The sequence below is a fragment of the Mus caroli genome, unplaced genomic scaffold, assembly GCF_978045245.1.
Source record: "Mus caroli unplaced genomic scaffold, Mus_caroli_1 scaffold_34, whole genome shotgun sequence".
Lineage (NCBI taxonomy): Eukaryota > Metazoa > Chordata > Mammalia > Rodentia > Muridae > Mus > Mus caroli.
In genome coordinates this window covers 2,208,880-2,225,882 of record NW_028227289.1, presented here as the reverse complement: position 1 = coordinate 2,225,882, position 17,003 = coordinate 2,208,880, and the positions used below count along the sequence as shown (strand labels likewise).

Below are 17,003 nucleotides of genomic sequence, written 5' to 3'. Positions count from 1 at the left end.
CAGAAATCAGCTAATACCAGTTTAATTTTATAGTTTGTGTCATTAAATGTTTTGAAACCCTGGACATATTTTTGTTCAAAAGGCAAAAATAATGCTCCTTGTCACAATTCCAGAGTTTGAATATACTCTTTGTGGGAATACAAAACAAAAAAAGAACAAGGATACTTTGTATTTACATTGTCGTTTATCCTGTCTAGTTTAGATTTTCAGTGAAATCTCATGCAATTTGCTTGCAACTCTCCTCCTTAATATGCTTGTTTGCTCTAAAACATTAAAAGTTGGGTGGTAGGACAAAGTATTTCAGGACTCCTTGAGCTGTCCTGTTCTGTAAGCCCCGTCTTCACCATTGTTCTAGAAGTTTCTCCCAGAGATTGGTGCTGTGGTCAGTGCCTTGGTTTGGACTTCTTGGTGTGGCCCAGGAAAAGTGCATAGCAGGAAGTATCAGCAGACTTATGTGTGTAGGGGGATGGCATCTAACAAAAGAACAGCATCTCATAGGCTCTCCAAGAATAGCCACCAATTCCAGCACTCACCTATAAGCAAATAGTTGGGTGAGCATTCTGGAGAATGCTAAAGGTATATAAATCTTAGGCAGAACACTGCTTGCAAAAAAGCTCTCTTGCACAAGAATACTCTGTGCACAAAGATGAAGGAGAGGAGGAAAAAGAGGAAAAAGAGGAGGAGGAGGAGGAGGAGGAGGAGGAGGAGGAGGAGGAGGAAGATATGTAGGAAGTAGGTACAGGTGAGAAAGAGGAAGCCTGTGGAATGCCAAAGGAACAATGAGGTCCTTGTCCTGTATCTATGGCTCTCTGCATATAATTCGCACAAAGGAGAATAAAATCCACAAATGACATGGAAAAACAATAGCAGAAACTCTCCAGAGAAAGAGACATAAGCACCCATTGGGATGGATATATTTGTATTCACTTGTGTTAGGAATCTATCCAAAGGCTTATAAAGTCTTATTGATTATTGGCATTGAAATGGTGCTGAAACACACCCTTAAAAGAAACACTAACCACTTAGAAGTCCAGTAGTGTCAACTAACCGGAGTTCCATTGAATTCTAGAGAACAGTCTTTTAACTGATTTACAGAAAACAATACATGTAAGTTACTGTTCACAATAGATGATTTTGAAAATCAACTAAAACTCAAAGGTCTTAAGACCATGTAGAACAGTAGTTTAATTGTTTCCAAGAGTTCAATACATCAGATAATACACCATGTTGTTGTATAGTACTTAGTGTATAAGATGTCACAGTTGAGGCTCCATGGCTGCTATTTTCTTCCAACCTATGTTTTAGAGTTGACAGGGCTACATAATCAATTCAAAAGTTTATGGGTAACAGAGTTATTATGAGGGAAACATCGTGGGAGATTAATGTGATGAAACTGGAACGGGCTAACTGAAGGTTTGGGTATGTAACTTGGTGTTAACAAGCCTATGTGTAGTTCCTTGATCTTTCTTAAAGAAACTGTTGCAGGGGTTGCTGTGTACACTCTTTTTTTCTCTTTAAACTTGTTTGTAAGAACAAGAGTGGGTAACTTTGAACCATTCCTTAGCTTAACAATCTGGCAGTTGAGTTAATGGGCAGATGGCCATTCATTCATCCCACTTATACTTGCCCTCCCCTTCACCTTTTGTTTTATTCCAATCATTTTGTATATGTGGTGTCTTAAGTGTTGGTACATCCACTTAGCTTGCCTATTTATCCATTTTGTTTCTGATTCTTAGCTAGCCCTTGAAAACATAGCTTTGCCTGTAGTGCTTTTATACAAAAATTTGTATGTCGATAAAACAGTCTATTCTTTAGAGATAGATAATAAAAGAGAAGCAAAATGTGACTCCTTATATGCATAAAGGCTTATTTTACCAAAAGATATAGAGAGCTCATCGCATAGTTCATAGAACAACTGGGCTTTGCACAGTGTGGAGGAGAACTAAAAATGTCACACACACACACACACACACACACACACACACACACACACACACACACACACACACACACACACTCACACACACTCACACACACTCACACACACTCACACACACACACCAGACTTTACATACTCATGATGTAGTTTTGTGTGCTAGAGAGCACCCTGATAAACAGAAAGATGCATTTGATCAACAAAGGAGTGTTTTGTATACTAAAGAGTCACAGCCTGTGTTTTCACAGCATTAAGTTTGGTGTGTTTTTCAGAGATGAGTATTGAAGACTTACAGGTGGTTTTCATGGTGATGCTGTAAGGAAATGACAGCCAGCCCTGACCCAATGGCACTGTGTTTTTGCCTGCTCAGAAATGAACTACTGCATCCCAGTCATTAGAATGCTCAACCTGGAAAGTGTTTTCCATGCTGCCTGCCTTAGTAGACTAGATACAAATGAATGGTTTCATGCTTATCATATTTAACCCTTTCCACTACTTTTGCATGCTTGTTTATTTCTCAGTTTAGTCCATCCTAAACATAATGTATGCTACAGGGCAAAAGAACTCATTAGTATGTTCTTTGTATCTTAATACTTGTTGTGACAGAATGATCAAAGAAAAGGAGATATATTTTAAAGGAGTGTAAAAGTGCAGTCTCTAACATTCACAAACTTGAGGGGTTTTGTTTGACCGTGTGTAGGTTAATGGGATGGCTTCAAAGTAGATAAGTTGGGCTGGACTAGGGAGGTCCTGAAGGAGGAGGGATAAATATTTCCTTATACACTTTAAATATTAAAAATGTGTTACAAGCACATTTTGGTCAGTGGCTTTTAGCTCTTACACTTTAAGTTTTGACTTCTGTTTCTGTCTGTCTCTGTTTGTCTGTCTCTGTCTGTCTCTGTCATTCTCTCATTGCTTGCATCACTGTCTTTTTGGATGCAATCATAATTCTTCCACTATGTTCAGTTCAGCCCTACAGCCACATGATATCTTAAACTCTGGAGAAAAGACAAGTTTTGGGACTGGTGACAATTGTCTAGAGAGCATGGAGGGCCATATCAAGCGCCCCATGAATGCATTTATGGTGTGGTCCCGTGGTGAGAGGCACAAGTTGGCCCAGCAGAATCCCAGCATGCAAAATACAGAGATCAGCAAGCAGCTGGGATGCAGGTGGAAAAGCCTTACAGAAGCTGAAAAAAGGCCCTTTTTCCAGGAGGCACAGAGATTGAAGACCCTACACAGAGAGAAATACCCAAACTATAAATATCAGCCTCATCGGAGGGCTAAAGTGCCACAGAGGAGCGGCACTTTACAGCCTGCAGTTGCCTCAACAAAACTGTACAACCTGTTGCAGTGGGACAGGAACCCACACGCCATCACATACAGACAAGACTGGAGTAGAGCTGCACACCTGTCCTCCAAAAACCAGCAAAGCTTTTATTTGCAACCTGTCGATATCCCCACTGGGCAACCACAGCAGCAGCAGCAGCAGCAGCAGCAGCAGCAGTTCCACAACCACCACCAGCAGCAGCACTTCCATGACCAGGAGCAGCAGCAGCAGCAGTTCCATGACCACCAGCAGCAGCAGCAGTTCCATGACCACCAGCAGCAGCAGCAGTTCCACGACCACCAGCAGCAGCAGCAGCAGTTCCATGTCCAGCAGCAGCAGCAGCAGTTCCATGACCAGGAGCAGCAGCAGCAGTTTCACGACCACCACCAGCAGCAGCAGCAGTTCCATGTCCAGCAGCAGCAGCAGCAGTTCCATGACCACCAGCAGCAGCAGTTCCACGACCAGCAGCAGCAGTAGCAGCAGTTCCACAACCACCAGCAGCAGCAGCAGCAGCAGCAGCAGCAGCAGCAGCAGCAGCAGCAGTTCCACAACCAGCTACTAACCTATTTACTAAGAGTGGACATCACTGGTGAGCATACACCATACCAGGAGCATCTCAGCAAAGCCCTGTGGTAGGCAGCCTCATGACACTGGCCTTTTCTCCTACCTATGCCAACACTCCCCCTTGCTATGATTTTAAGTCTGAGATTCCTAGTTGGTTTAGACTTCCCTCCTGTCGTGAAAAAGGCCCTGCTCCTTCCTTTTGGGTTCCAAAATGTGTGTAAAGGTGTGTAGTGTGTAAGGAAGGATAAAGCTTAGAAATGCTTCTATATAGTTTTTGTTTAACAGTGTACTAGTTTCACTGTTGTGGCATTTAATCCACAGAAGAAACCAGAGACTTAGACTCAGATCCAATTTAGATGAAATACATTTATTCTTAGGCTAGCATAAAGACAGCAAACAGCTTTAGAGCCAATACAGTATGCCATGCTAGAGTGGGGGCTAGGGGTGGGTAAAGTGGAGTTTTAAAGGAAACATCAGAATGACACATTGTAATGACAAATATCCAGCTGGGAAAGAAAATTCTTTTCATTCCTGCTATGTAGTAATAAAATACCATTTCATCCTCTTTTCCACAGATAATCAGGTTTTACAAGAACAAAGGCAGCTGTGAATTCTTCACAGCCTATTAGCCTATTCTTATCTTACTCTTTGGCCAAGAGGATCTCCCAGGCATCCCAAGGCAAAGGTCAAGGGCCCTTACTGGATGCCTGGCTGCATGTTAAATTTCTTTTTTTTTTTTTTTTTTTTTTTTTGGTTTTTCGAGACAGGGTTTCTCTGTATAGCCCTGGCTGTCCTGGAACTCACTTTGTAGACCAGGCTGGCCTTGAACTCAGAAATCCGCCTGCCTCAGCCTCCCGAGTGCTGGGATTAAAGGCGTGCGCCACCACGCCCGGCCATGTTAAATTTCTTTAGCCACCACTGGAGACATATATGTATGTATATATGTATGTATGTATGTATGTATGTATGTGTGTGTGTGTGTATGTATGTATGTGTGTGTATATACACATACACACATATATACATATATATACACATATACACATATATACATATATAAACACACACATATATACACACATATATACATGCACATACATACATACATACATACACACACATATATATGTATATGTGTGTGAACATGTATATATATGTGTGTGTGTTTATATACATATATACATATATATATGTGATTATATGTGTGTATATGAATATATATTATTATATATGTTATATATAATATATATATTTATTCAAATATGTATATATATATATATATTCACTCAGGTTGAACATTCTAATGACTGGGATGCAGTAGTTCATTTCTGAGCAGGCAAAAACACAGTGCCATTGGGTCAGGGCTGGCTGTCATTTCCTTACAGCATCACCATGAAAACCACCTGTAAGTCTTCAATACTCATCTCTGAAAAACACACCAAACTTAATGCTGTGAAAACACAGGCTGTGACTCTTTAGTATACAAAACACTCCTTTGTTGATCAAATGCATCTTTCTGTTTATCAGGGTGCTCTCTAGCACACAAAACTACATCATGAGTATGTAAAGTCTGGTGTGTGTGTGTGAGTGTGTGTGAGTGTGTGTGAGTGTGTGTGAGTGTGTGTGAGTGTGTGTGTGTGTGTGTGTGTGTGTGTGTGTGTGTGTGTGTGTGTGTGTGTGACATTTTTAGTTCTCCTCCACACTGTGCAAAGCCCAGTTGTTCTATGAACTATGCGATGAGCTCTCTATATCTTTTGGTAAAATAAGCCTTTATGCATATAAGGAGTCACATTTTGCTTCTCTTTTATTATCTATCTCTAAAGAATAGACTGTTTTATCGACATACAAATTTTTGTATAAAAGCACTACAGGCAAAGCTATGTTTTCAAGGGCTAGCTAAGAATCAGAAACAAAATGGATAAATAGGCAAGCTAAGTGGATGTACCAACACTTAAGACACCACATATACAAAATGATTGGAATAAAACAAAAGGTGAAGGGGAGGGCAAGTATAAGTGGGATGAATGAATGGCCATCTGCCCATTAACTCAACTGCCAGATTGTTAAGCTAAGGAATGGTTCAAAGTTACCCACTCTTGTTCTTACAAACAAGTTTAAAGAGAAAAAAAGAGTGTACACAGCAACCCCTGCAACAGTTTCTTTAAGAAAGATCAAGGAACTACACATAGGCTTGTTAACACCAAGTTACATACCCAAACCTTCAGTTAGCCCGTTCCAGTTTCATCACATTAATCTCCCACGATGTTTCCCTCATAATAACTCTGTTACCCATAAACTTTTGAATTGATTATGTAGCCCTGTCAACTCTAAAACATAGGTTGGAAGAAAATAGCAGCCATGGAGCCTCAACTGTGACATCTTATACACTAAGTACTATACAACAACATGGTGTATTATCTGATGTATTGAACTCTTGGAAACAATTAAACTACTGTTCTACATGGTCTTAAGACCTTTGAGTTTTAGTTGATTTTCAAAATCATCTATTGTGAACAGTAACTTACATGTATTGTTTTCTGTAAATCAGTTAAAAGACTGTTCTCTAGAATTCAATGGAACTCCGGTTAGTTGACACTACTGGACTTCTAAGTGGTTAGTGTTTCTTTTAAGGGTGTGTTTCAGCACCATTTCAATGCCAATAATCAATAAGACTTTATAAGCCTTTGGATAGATTCCTAACACAAGTGAATACAAATATATCCATCCCAATGGGTGCTTATGTCTCTTTCTCTGGAGAGTTTCTGCTATTGTTTTTCCATGTCATTTGTGGATTTTATTCTCCTTTGTGCGAATTATATGCAGAGAGCCATAGATACAGGACAAGGACCTCATTGTTCCTTTGGCATTCCACAGGCTTCCTCTTTCTCACCTGTACCTACTTCCTACATATCTTCTTCCTCCTCCTCCTCCTCCTCCTCCTCCTCCTCCTCCTCTTTTTCCTCTTTTTCCTCCTCTCCTTCATCTTTGTGCACAGAGTATTCTTGTGCAAGAGAGCTTTTTTGCAAGCAGTGTTCTGCCTAAGATTTATATACCTTTAGCATTCTCCAGAATGCTCACCCAACTATTTGCTTATAGGTGAGTGCTGGAATTGGTGGCTATTCTTGGAGAGCCTATGAGATGCTGTTCTTTTGTTAGATGCCATCCCCCTACACACATAAGTCTGCTGATACTTCCTGCTATGCACTTTTCCTGGGCCACACCAAGAAGTCCAAACCAAGGCACTGACCACAGCACCAATCTCTGGGAGAAACTTCTAGAACAATGGTGAAGACGGGGCTTACAGAACAGGACAGCTCAAGGAGTCCTGAAATACTTTGTCCTACCACCCAACTTTTAATGTTTTAGAGCAAACAAGCATATTAAGGAGGAGAGTTGCAAGCAAATTGCATGAGATTTCACTGAAAATCTAAACTAGACAGGATAAACGACAATGTAAATACAAAGTATCCTTGTTCTTTTTTTGTTTTGTATTCCCACAAAGAGTATATTCAAACTCTGGAATTGTGACAAGGAGCATTATTTTTGCCTTTTGAACAAAAATATGTCCAGGGTTTCAAAACATTTAATGACACAAACTATAAAATTAAACTGGTATTAGCTGATTTCTGTTTAACTAAAGAACTTTCTTTTATCTCTGAAATACCCAGTTGTTGTTCCCTGGATGCTAACTCCCTACTGACCAGGGACTATGAGATCGTTTACTCTCTGAGACTTGCAATTGAAAGCAAATCAAAGACAATTGCCATCTCTCTCTCTCTCTCTCTCTCTCTCTCTCTCTCTCTCTCTCTCTCTCTCTCTCTCTCTCACACACACACACACACACACACACACACACACACACCATTAGAAAAAAGAATTCCCTGGGATACTCTTTTTCTGGATAGCTTACATAGCACCTGGCTTCAATGACTGCTTACGTAGCACCTGGCTTCAGTGACTGCTCGTTACAAAGATAATAGAAAACTCTAAATGAAGTCCAAGTGCTCTTACCTACTGAGCCAGAATCATAGCTTGTGATTATGTCATTCTCAGTTGTTCATCTTTAGAAATAATTCAAATGCCATTAATAAAGAATTTCTAAAACATTAGTGATGGCAAACTTTGATTTCCAAATACAGTGAGGTTGGGAAAGAAAATCATGAGGCTCATTATGTGGAAAGGGAAAGAGGAACTCTGTTCAGGTGATGGCCAGTGAGCATTTAAAATTGGAACATAAAGTATTTATGGAGGTCAACAAAACAGGAGGAGTGTGTATTCCTGGGAGAAGGATCTGCATACAACCTCTGCTCAACCAAGTCAAGAACATTTAAGACCCTGACAGCTTCATTCCATTGTGACACAGGATACATTTCTAGGAAAGCCTGTGTGCTTGCTCTATGCACAGCTTTGATATTAAGAGCATGAGGGGGTCATGCCATGTTGAGAGTTGGCAAGATAGAGAGCAGCCAGATGTCCTCAGGACAAAACCCATGAACCTCTTGTCTGAGAGCTGCTGTGGGGAAACAGGGCAAGGAGGAGGGGCCACCAGTCACCCAAGTGAGGCTGGCACTTGCTCTGTGCTGAGAAGGCAATCAAGAGCATGATTGGCATTTGTCTGTAGCCATCTTGGGAAGAGGGAGGCTGATGGGCATAGAGGAAACACCCAGGGTCCCTAGGTCTATGTAGCCCAGGACCTGGACATTTCTATTAGCCTATGTGACCTTCAATTTTGCAGGGAGACTTTTGCACTGCCCATCCGTGGGAGATTCCAGACGTCTGCTTTCCCTGACATTCTGAGAAAAGATCAGTGTTAGCTGTGTGAGAAGTATGTTGACCTAGAGCCTGCCTCTGTCTAGAACAAATCACTGGCCAGCCCTTTGCCCCATGTAGGAGGCCTTTCTGGCTAACTCCTCCAAATCCATGTAGGGTTAGTGTTGAGGGATTCTGGAATTGAGAACTGTACCATTCCTGAGAGATCCCAGGCCTGAGGTGCCTGCTGAGACTTTGGATGTAGGAGGTGGTGTGGTGAAGCAACCTAAAGGAAGAGTGGGCACACATCTGAATCAGGAGGCAAAGCTGAACAAGCAAAATGCACTGCTAGCAGCTATCATATTCCAAACGACATCTGAATCTCAGTAAGCTGAATCCTGTGATTTACATATCAATAAACACTGTGAGTGTATGTGTGTGTGTGTGCGCAAAGCAAAGAAAAACGCCAATCACACACCACACACATAAACACACACAGAGACACACACAGACACACACACACGGAATCAGAGAGAGGGTGACAATCTGAAAAGCATAACAAGTAACTGAAAGGAGAAATGAAAGCAAGAGTATGAAGTCTTGGTGCAGTAATAAGGTAAAGAAGTGCCAAGGGGGAAAAAAAGGACTATCGTATTTCAGGTAGGAAGAGCAGGCTTTGAGACACAGAAGAAACAACAGGCACATTTAAGTGTACTTAATGTGATGAGATAGGCTGACTCCATGACAGGCTTCAAATAGGCAGTTCAGGGGATTACACCTAAAATCCCAGGCCTTAAGCAACTAATCAGAAAATGCCCCTCCACTTGGCCCGAAGTAACGACAGTGGGTCAGCAACAGTTTCCAGCCCTCACACCCAGGTAATGTTCTGGAATGTCCCTAAGAGATAGAGTAGGATAAAGTCACCTAGCCAGGAATCCCCCGAATGCACATTAAATCAGGCCTGCTAACTCACTCTGGTGTCTCTCTAACTTAATGGGAGATCCCAGCATGCAGGACTTTGGCAGAATGAAGCAACCTTTGTGTCTACATACTGTTTGAGTCTGGGGTGTCATTCTTCAGTGAATCATGGACCCTTACTTTTGGGTGCTCATTCTGTGATTCACTCTAGTACCCCCCTCCCTCCCCACCTCCCTCCCGCCCCCTCCCACCCCCCCAATAGTGGAGGGTTTGTCTGATTGGTAGGTCCAGGTGCCTGGTTGTGTTTCATCTTTTCCATATTTATGTTTCTATTCCTCCATTAATTCTGTTTCCATTTTACTCTGAAGGCCAAGAGGAGCAAGGTTGACTCATAGTTACCTGGCCAGGGGTAATGGAAGACTCTCCCAGATTTCCTACCAGAAAGCAGGAGAACTTGCTAGTTCTCATCTGGATCCTGAGCTGGCTGTGGGTCTATGGGCCTCCCATGAGCAGGGAGGAAGACCATGTGAGATAGCCTTTTGGTTTTGGTTTTGGTTTTCTGGGAATGTCCTTCTGTGTTTTTGTGTATTCTGTTTGTGCTTTTTGTCCTCTTGTACAATTTTTTTTTTTTTTTAATTCCTAGAATGGAACAGGCATAAAGCACCACACTGGACCTGAACCATTTTAAGGACTTTCACAGAGTCATAGAAGACTTGGATCTGATTGGTTGTCCCTACAAACTAGCCATCTTTTGCAGGAATGAATGGCTCACCTATGGTCTGAGGAGGGGACTTCCCATCTCCCCATCATTTTCTGGGTGAAGACTTGGGGCCACCTGCACCAAGTGCCATACATCACCATGTGGCAATACCTGGTAGAGAGGCCCTCTGTTTGGATGAGACCTTTTTTCTTACAGGCCTCACCATTGCACACCCTTCTTCCTCTAAAGGAGGGTCACATTCTGGCCCATACCCCCAGAGGGCCGATTCTACTAAGGCTTTAACCCTCTGGGCTATGGGATCCCCAGGAGCTCAAGGGGAGACAGTTCATGACATGTGCCATTTGTCAGGAAGTTGCAGAACCCTCACCCCATGTTTAGATAGACCATCAGCTCTCACAGGTCTTCTAGATTCAATCATGGTGACATGAGATGCCATTTTTTTAAAGTTCAGACTCCATTTTAGAGAACCTGACTGAAGTTTGAACTCAGGTAAACTAACAGGCTGATACCTAGCATTAGTTTCCAAGTTGCCTCCCAACAAAACCTGAGCCTAGCTCCAGTCTCTAGGCTAATCCCCACCAAGACCAGAGTTTCCAGGTTACACCCTCAAGACAACCAGCATCTCTGGGTTATTTCCCCAAAAAACCTGCAGTCCAGGTTACAAGCCCAGCCCTTGACCAAAGACCACCAATGCAGAGGAGAGCAGAAGTTAAGCTTATGATATAACTCCCAGCACCAGGCAATTTAGATTTCCAGTTAGATGCTTGCACACGTTTTCCCACCTTGCTTCTCCCCTACCACCAAAACTATCCTGTGTGATGGTGATGGATTGAGGGGGCCTGAGCTAGCTCAAATACAAGAAACACCATGCTGTGAGTTACATCAGAGCGAAACCGTGTGTGTTTGGGGAGGTTGAGGGGGAGGGGGGTGGATCACTAACATTTCCATGGCACAACAGTTTCCTGTATTGCATTGGGAATTACAGTTAAGTGATTGGATGACTCTCAGAAATGACTTTGAACTTAGACGTTTAACATTTTCGAGACTGCGATAGACTATGGGGACTTTGGAAGTTGAACTAAATGTACTTTTTAAATTATGCTATGACTAGATATGGCTGGCCTACCCCACTCCCCCATAGACTCAATTGTTTGAATAAGCCTATGGGGTTCAGGGAGTGGAATGTGTTGGTTTGTATATGCTTAGCCCAGGGAATGGCACTATTAGGAGGTGTGGCCTTGTTGGAGTAGGTGTGTCACTGTGGGTGTGGCCTTAAGACCCTCACCCTAGCTGCCTGGAAGTCAGTATTCTGCTACCAGCCTTTAGATGAAGATGTAGAACTCTCAGCTCTTCCTGTAGCATGCCTGCCTGCATGCTGCCATGTTCCTGCCTTGATGATAATGGACTGAACCGGTGTGCCAGCCCCTATTTAATGTTGTCCTTTATAAGACCTGCCTGTGTCATAGTGTCTGTTCACAGCAGTAAAACCCTAAGACAGGTGTGAACCATAAAATTAGCTTTTGTTAAAATGAAGTACTGAAAGGCAGAGAAGAGGGCATGGTCAGTTGTACTAGCATGCAGGTCCCATACCAGTCCAGTGGTAGGCTTAGGTACCAGGTTCCACTGTTTATAGCATCCTCATATGTCAGTGTAGGAGACACTGAGGCCAGAGTAGTTGATATTCGACGACTCTCTGTTTTGGGGGACATGTAAGATGCGTGTGCAGACTCATAGATCCTCTACGGGGCAGGAGCTGCACAGATCTACAACAGCCAGAGCTGGTTAGGCCTAGACAGACAAAGACAGCATCAACAGGTCTTTGACAGCCTATTTTCCCATGCATCCTTATCCTGCAATGATGCTAGCCTGGGACTGACTCTTGTGCTCCATACAATGGAACTTCTTGGGCCTGAGGAAATCCTCCTATGCTAGTGTATTGTAAATGAAGCCCATTTTACCCAAGCATTTATTTTTTGTATAACCAGTTTGATTTGATTTTAGCATCACAATTTGGAATATTATTTTACATTAAAGACAGTAAGCTTATTTTTAACTTGTTTTGAAATACTTGCTTTAGGCTTAACCTTGATAACATGTACAGAAGACTGTATAATGGGAGAATAAGTTTGTCCCTCCTGCCTAGCTTGTCTCTGTCAATGAGTTAAATTTGAATTAGATTGAATACAAACAGTTCTGAGTACATTAAAGAACTTGATCATTAATAAGGAGATTGACCATTAACTTGTATGGCTTAAATGTCTTCAAGAATGTACAATAACTAATTTTCATGAGGCTAGGGTTTTATAATTTCATCTCTGTTGAATCTTAAAAGTTATCATTTTGAACTGAAGCTCTTTTAAAATCAAAATAAACTTTGAACTATAGATTACATTTAATATATAGAGAGACTAGGAACCCCACTTCTTTCTATGAATCCTTCTGTAAATGATCAGAGCTTTTTAGGTGACTCAGTGTCTCTAAATATCTAAAGCTTAACAAAGTTAACAAAGATTCAAGGGATTAGACACACATCTTTCAGTCGTGTTTTGTTAACATGTGTTGACTATTATAACTATGGGAATGTATACATGGCATTGTATCGCAAAACAAGATTACATTATCGAGATATTTAATTACTAAGTTTTTTGTTGTAGGTTTTTAGGTTAACAAGAACCAAGAAGGTGGGGGCAGTATTCAGAGAGATAGACACCCATCATTATTTTTGCATATTTGAAAATACTTTTCTCTGTGTCTCTGTGTGTGGTTTATGTATTTTAGTATATTTGAGATGTATGTATATTGAATACAACATTTTAGATATCATGAGACATAAAGTAGTAAGGCAGAATCATCATTTGTTATGAGAACATTTTTCCAAGGGGAAAATGTTAGGCAATACTTGGGGCCTTTACTCAGTATATCTAACTATTTTTCAAGGCTGTTTTGGGGGATCCTCCCTGTTTTAGTCTGTATATCCAGAAAACCTTGTGGCCTATTATAATTAGGGTGTAATCACAAACAGCCAGCTGGGAGGAATGACAAGATACTCAGGTGAAGAGCCAATGACCTTGCCTATCTCCTCCTTTTTGAAGGAATAATAACATTTAACGAGTCTAGTTGTGTTTTAAGCAGGCCTCACTGCAGTTCTGATGACAGAATTTATGAAAGTATTGTGCTATATTACCTTATTAAGAGAAGACTGAACCCCTTTTCACCGACAGTGTGATGAAGCAAGTTAATATTACCTGTGTACAAACTGCAAAACCATTAGGTTTGAGAGCTCCTAGGCGAACCTTGTAGATAACATAACCTAATCTTTATGATTTACTTAACATGCAGACTTCTAGTTTTGTTTGGTTCATATCACAATCATCATTAAATTTATGTTTACATCATCTAAACTAATTTAGCAGTGGGAGCCCTGTTAAAACTATGATACTGGAGTAATAATAGATGAGAGCCTTTGAACAAGAGCCCCCTTTACTCTTTATATGTGTGAGCATCCTGTTAACTGCCACGATTAGACACAAAGCACCATGCATAGTTTTTCTTTTGGCTGTTTATACCTATATAGTTTGTAGTGGAATTGATTAATTGAATTCCACTAATTGATTAAATAATAATAATGACGGCAAGAAGCCAATCACTGGATGTGGATGAGGCAGTCTTTCTGGGTCTGAGAGAGGAAGAAGGAAGGCAGGAGGAGGGCTCTTCCTTTTAGACAAGGGAAGCAAGGTGGATAGGATGTAGGCCTGGGATTCAGAGTTCTGGCTGCAGATTCCATCAGGATCTGCCACTGGAAGATTTCTAACATGGAATAGTTGATGAATTTAGGATGACATATTTCAGATAATGTCTTACACACACACACACACACACACACACACACACACACATTGTCTTACACACACACACACACACACACACACACATTGTCTTACACACACACACACACACACACACAGTCTTACACAAACACACACTGTCTTACACACACACACACACACAGTGTCACACACACACAGTCACACACACACACACACACACACACACACACACACACACACACACACACAGACACAGAGGCTCTTTGGTTGTTTTCAGACACATAGCACCGAGAGACAAGAGGGCATACGGTGAGAAGCTGGACAGGGAGGAGAAAAAGAAAGACAATCAGGGAAAGGGGAGGACATAGCAAAGAACTTCCTAAGTTTCTACTTCCCAGCCCCCCATACCCCGAGCCTGCTTTTATTATACCCTCCTTCCATAATTGTACAACCTTATCTCCTGTTGCTTTTGTTTTCTTCCTTAAATGAATGGACCAACACTCCACTTTCTTTGAAGTTTAAGCATTTCCTACATAATGTACTAATAATTCAGGTATGCAGATTTACTTGAAGCAATCTTGATAATGGAAGACCCCAGAACACAGCACTTCTGCAGAATGAAACTCTCTTTGTGTTTACATACTACTTGAGTCTGGGGTATCATTGTTCTTCAAATCATGGATGCTTAAGAATGGACTGCGGGACAGATACATTACACTATTTTGTTTGTTTGTTTGTTTGTTTGTTTGTTTGGTTGGTTGGTTGGTTGGTTTTTCAAGACAGGGTTTCTCTGTGTAGCCCTGTCTGTCCTGAAACTCACTCTGTAGACCAGGCTGGCCTCAAACTCAGAAATCTGCCTGCTTCTCCCTCCTGAGTGCTGGGTATGCTATTTTTAAGGATGGCCTCTTGTTGACGCAGTTGCAGCTGATATAAAGCTCCATGTCTTAGATTCATGTGCCTGGGATTCCTTCCCTACCCTTTTGCTGGAAAGTTGCCCTTCACATTTAAACAAAGAGTTTGGTTGATCAGGGATGGGTCCCATGATTCTCTGAGCCATTTTGCTTGTCTCATTCTGTCTCCTGACACTGGAATACATCTTAGGTAATAAATCAAACTTAATATTTTGATGTTTCAGCACTTAGGAATCTGTTTCCACGTCTGTAGTTTAGCTATGTGCTGAAAAGAGCAGTATCGTTTCTCTCCTGTAGCTGAGACTGTGCTCACTCGTGTGTGCTTGTTTGTACCTGAAGGCCAGAAGAAGGTAAATGCCAAACCAACCACAAACCCTTTGGTCTATAATGCTATCCTATCTACAAGACATGCTGCGGTAATGTGTCACAAAGTTGAGTTAGTAACTAGTCAATATCTGATTTGACTTGGGGCCCCCTCCATGAGACCTATATGCAACACTGCTTGGGTGACCAAGAAGTTGACACTAAATAACCCAGTGCCTTACAAGCAAACAGTACCGAAGTATAAAAAAATAAAATTCAAAAGGTACCAATAAAATTACTGCTAAAGATATTTTGCTGCCAAGCGGTGGTGGCCCATGCCTTTAATCTTGTGAGGCACTTGTGAGGCAGAGGCAAGCAGATTTCTGAGTTTGAGGCCAGCCTGGTCTACAAAATGAGTTCCAGGACACCAAGGACTACACTGAGAAAACCTGTCTTAAAAAACAAAAAAAAAACAAAAAAAAAACCAAAAACAAAACAAACAACAACAACAAAAAACCCTTTCAAAACAAACAACAACAAAAACCAACATATTTTGCTGTACTCATATGGATTTGTTTAGCCATCAAGGCTTCCTCCTGCAGCAGATGGGAAAAAAAAATACAGAGACTCATTGCCAGTTATTATGGAGAGAGACAGAGAGAGAGAGAGAGAGAGAGAGAGAGAGAGAGAGAGAGAGAGAGAGAGAGAGACAAAGAGACAGAGAGACAGAGACAGAGACAGAGACAGAGACAGCGACAGAGAGAGACAGAGAGAGACAGAGACAGAGACAGAGAGAGACAGAGACAGAGAGACAGAAACAGAGAGACAGAGAGAGACAGAGAGACAGAGAGAGACAGAGAGACAGAGAGAGACAGAGACAGAGAGAGAGACAGAGACAGAGAGAGAGACAGAGAGAGACAGAGACAGAGAGACATACAGTGAGACAGAGAGACATAGAGTGAGACAGAGACAGAGAGAGAGACAGAGACAGAGAGAGAGACAGAGAGAGACAGAGACAGAGAGACATACAGTGAGACAGAGAGACATAGAGTGAGACAGAGAGAGACAGAGAGGAGTTTGGGTACACTCAGCCCTAAATGGGATGTCTCCATCCAACCTTCCTGTCTGGCCTCAAGGAACCTCATGAAAGGAGGAAGCAGAAAGATTGTAAGAGTCAAAGGGGATGGAAAACAGAAAAAAACAAGGCTCTCTACATTAACTGGGCAAAGCTCATACAAACTCACAGAGACTGATGTAGGATGCACAGGGCATCCATAAGTCTCCACCAGGTCCTCTGGGTATATGTTGTAGGTTTCAGTTTAGTGTTTTTATGGTACTGGTGAATGTATGTGTGAGTGGGTCGCTGATTCTTTTTTTTTTTTTTTTTTTTTTTGTGGTTTTTCGAGACAGGGTTTCTCTGTGTAGCCCTGGCTGTCCTGGACTCACTTTGTAGACCAGGCTGGCCTCGAACTCATAAATCCGCCTGCCTCTGCCTCCTGAGTGCTGGGATTAAAGGCGTGCGCCACCACGCCCGGCTTCGCTGATTCTTGTATGTTCTCTTGGTTACTTTTCTTTCTGTGATAGTTTTTGTTTTATCTTAGTAAGTTTTATTTTGTTTTATTATTCATTATTATTCATTTTACAATGAGAGACAGAAAGAGAGGGAATCCAGAAGGGAAGGAAGGTATGCAGGTCTTGGGAGGTGTAGAGGGAGGAGATGCCGTAATCAGGATAGATCAAGTGA

The 17,003-nt window shown here is 41.7% G+C and overlaps 1 pseudogene; it reads left to right on the top strand.

Moving 5' to 3' along the window:
* The first annotated feature begins 2,915 nt into the window (after positions 1–2,915).
* Positions 2,916–3,902, top strand: LOC146999841 (sex-determining region Y protein pseudogene; annotated as a pseudogene).
* The last annotated feature ends 13,101 nt before the right edge of the window (positions 3,903–17,003 follow it).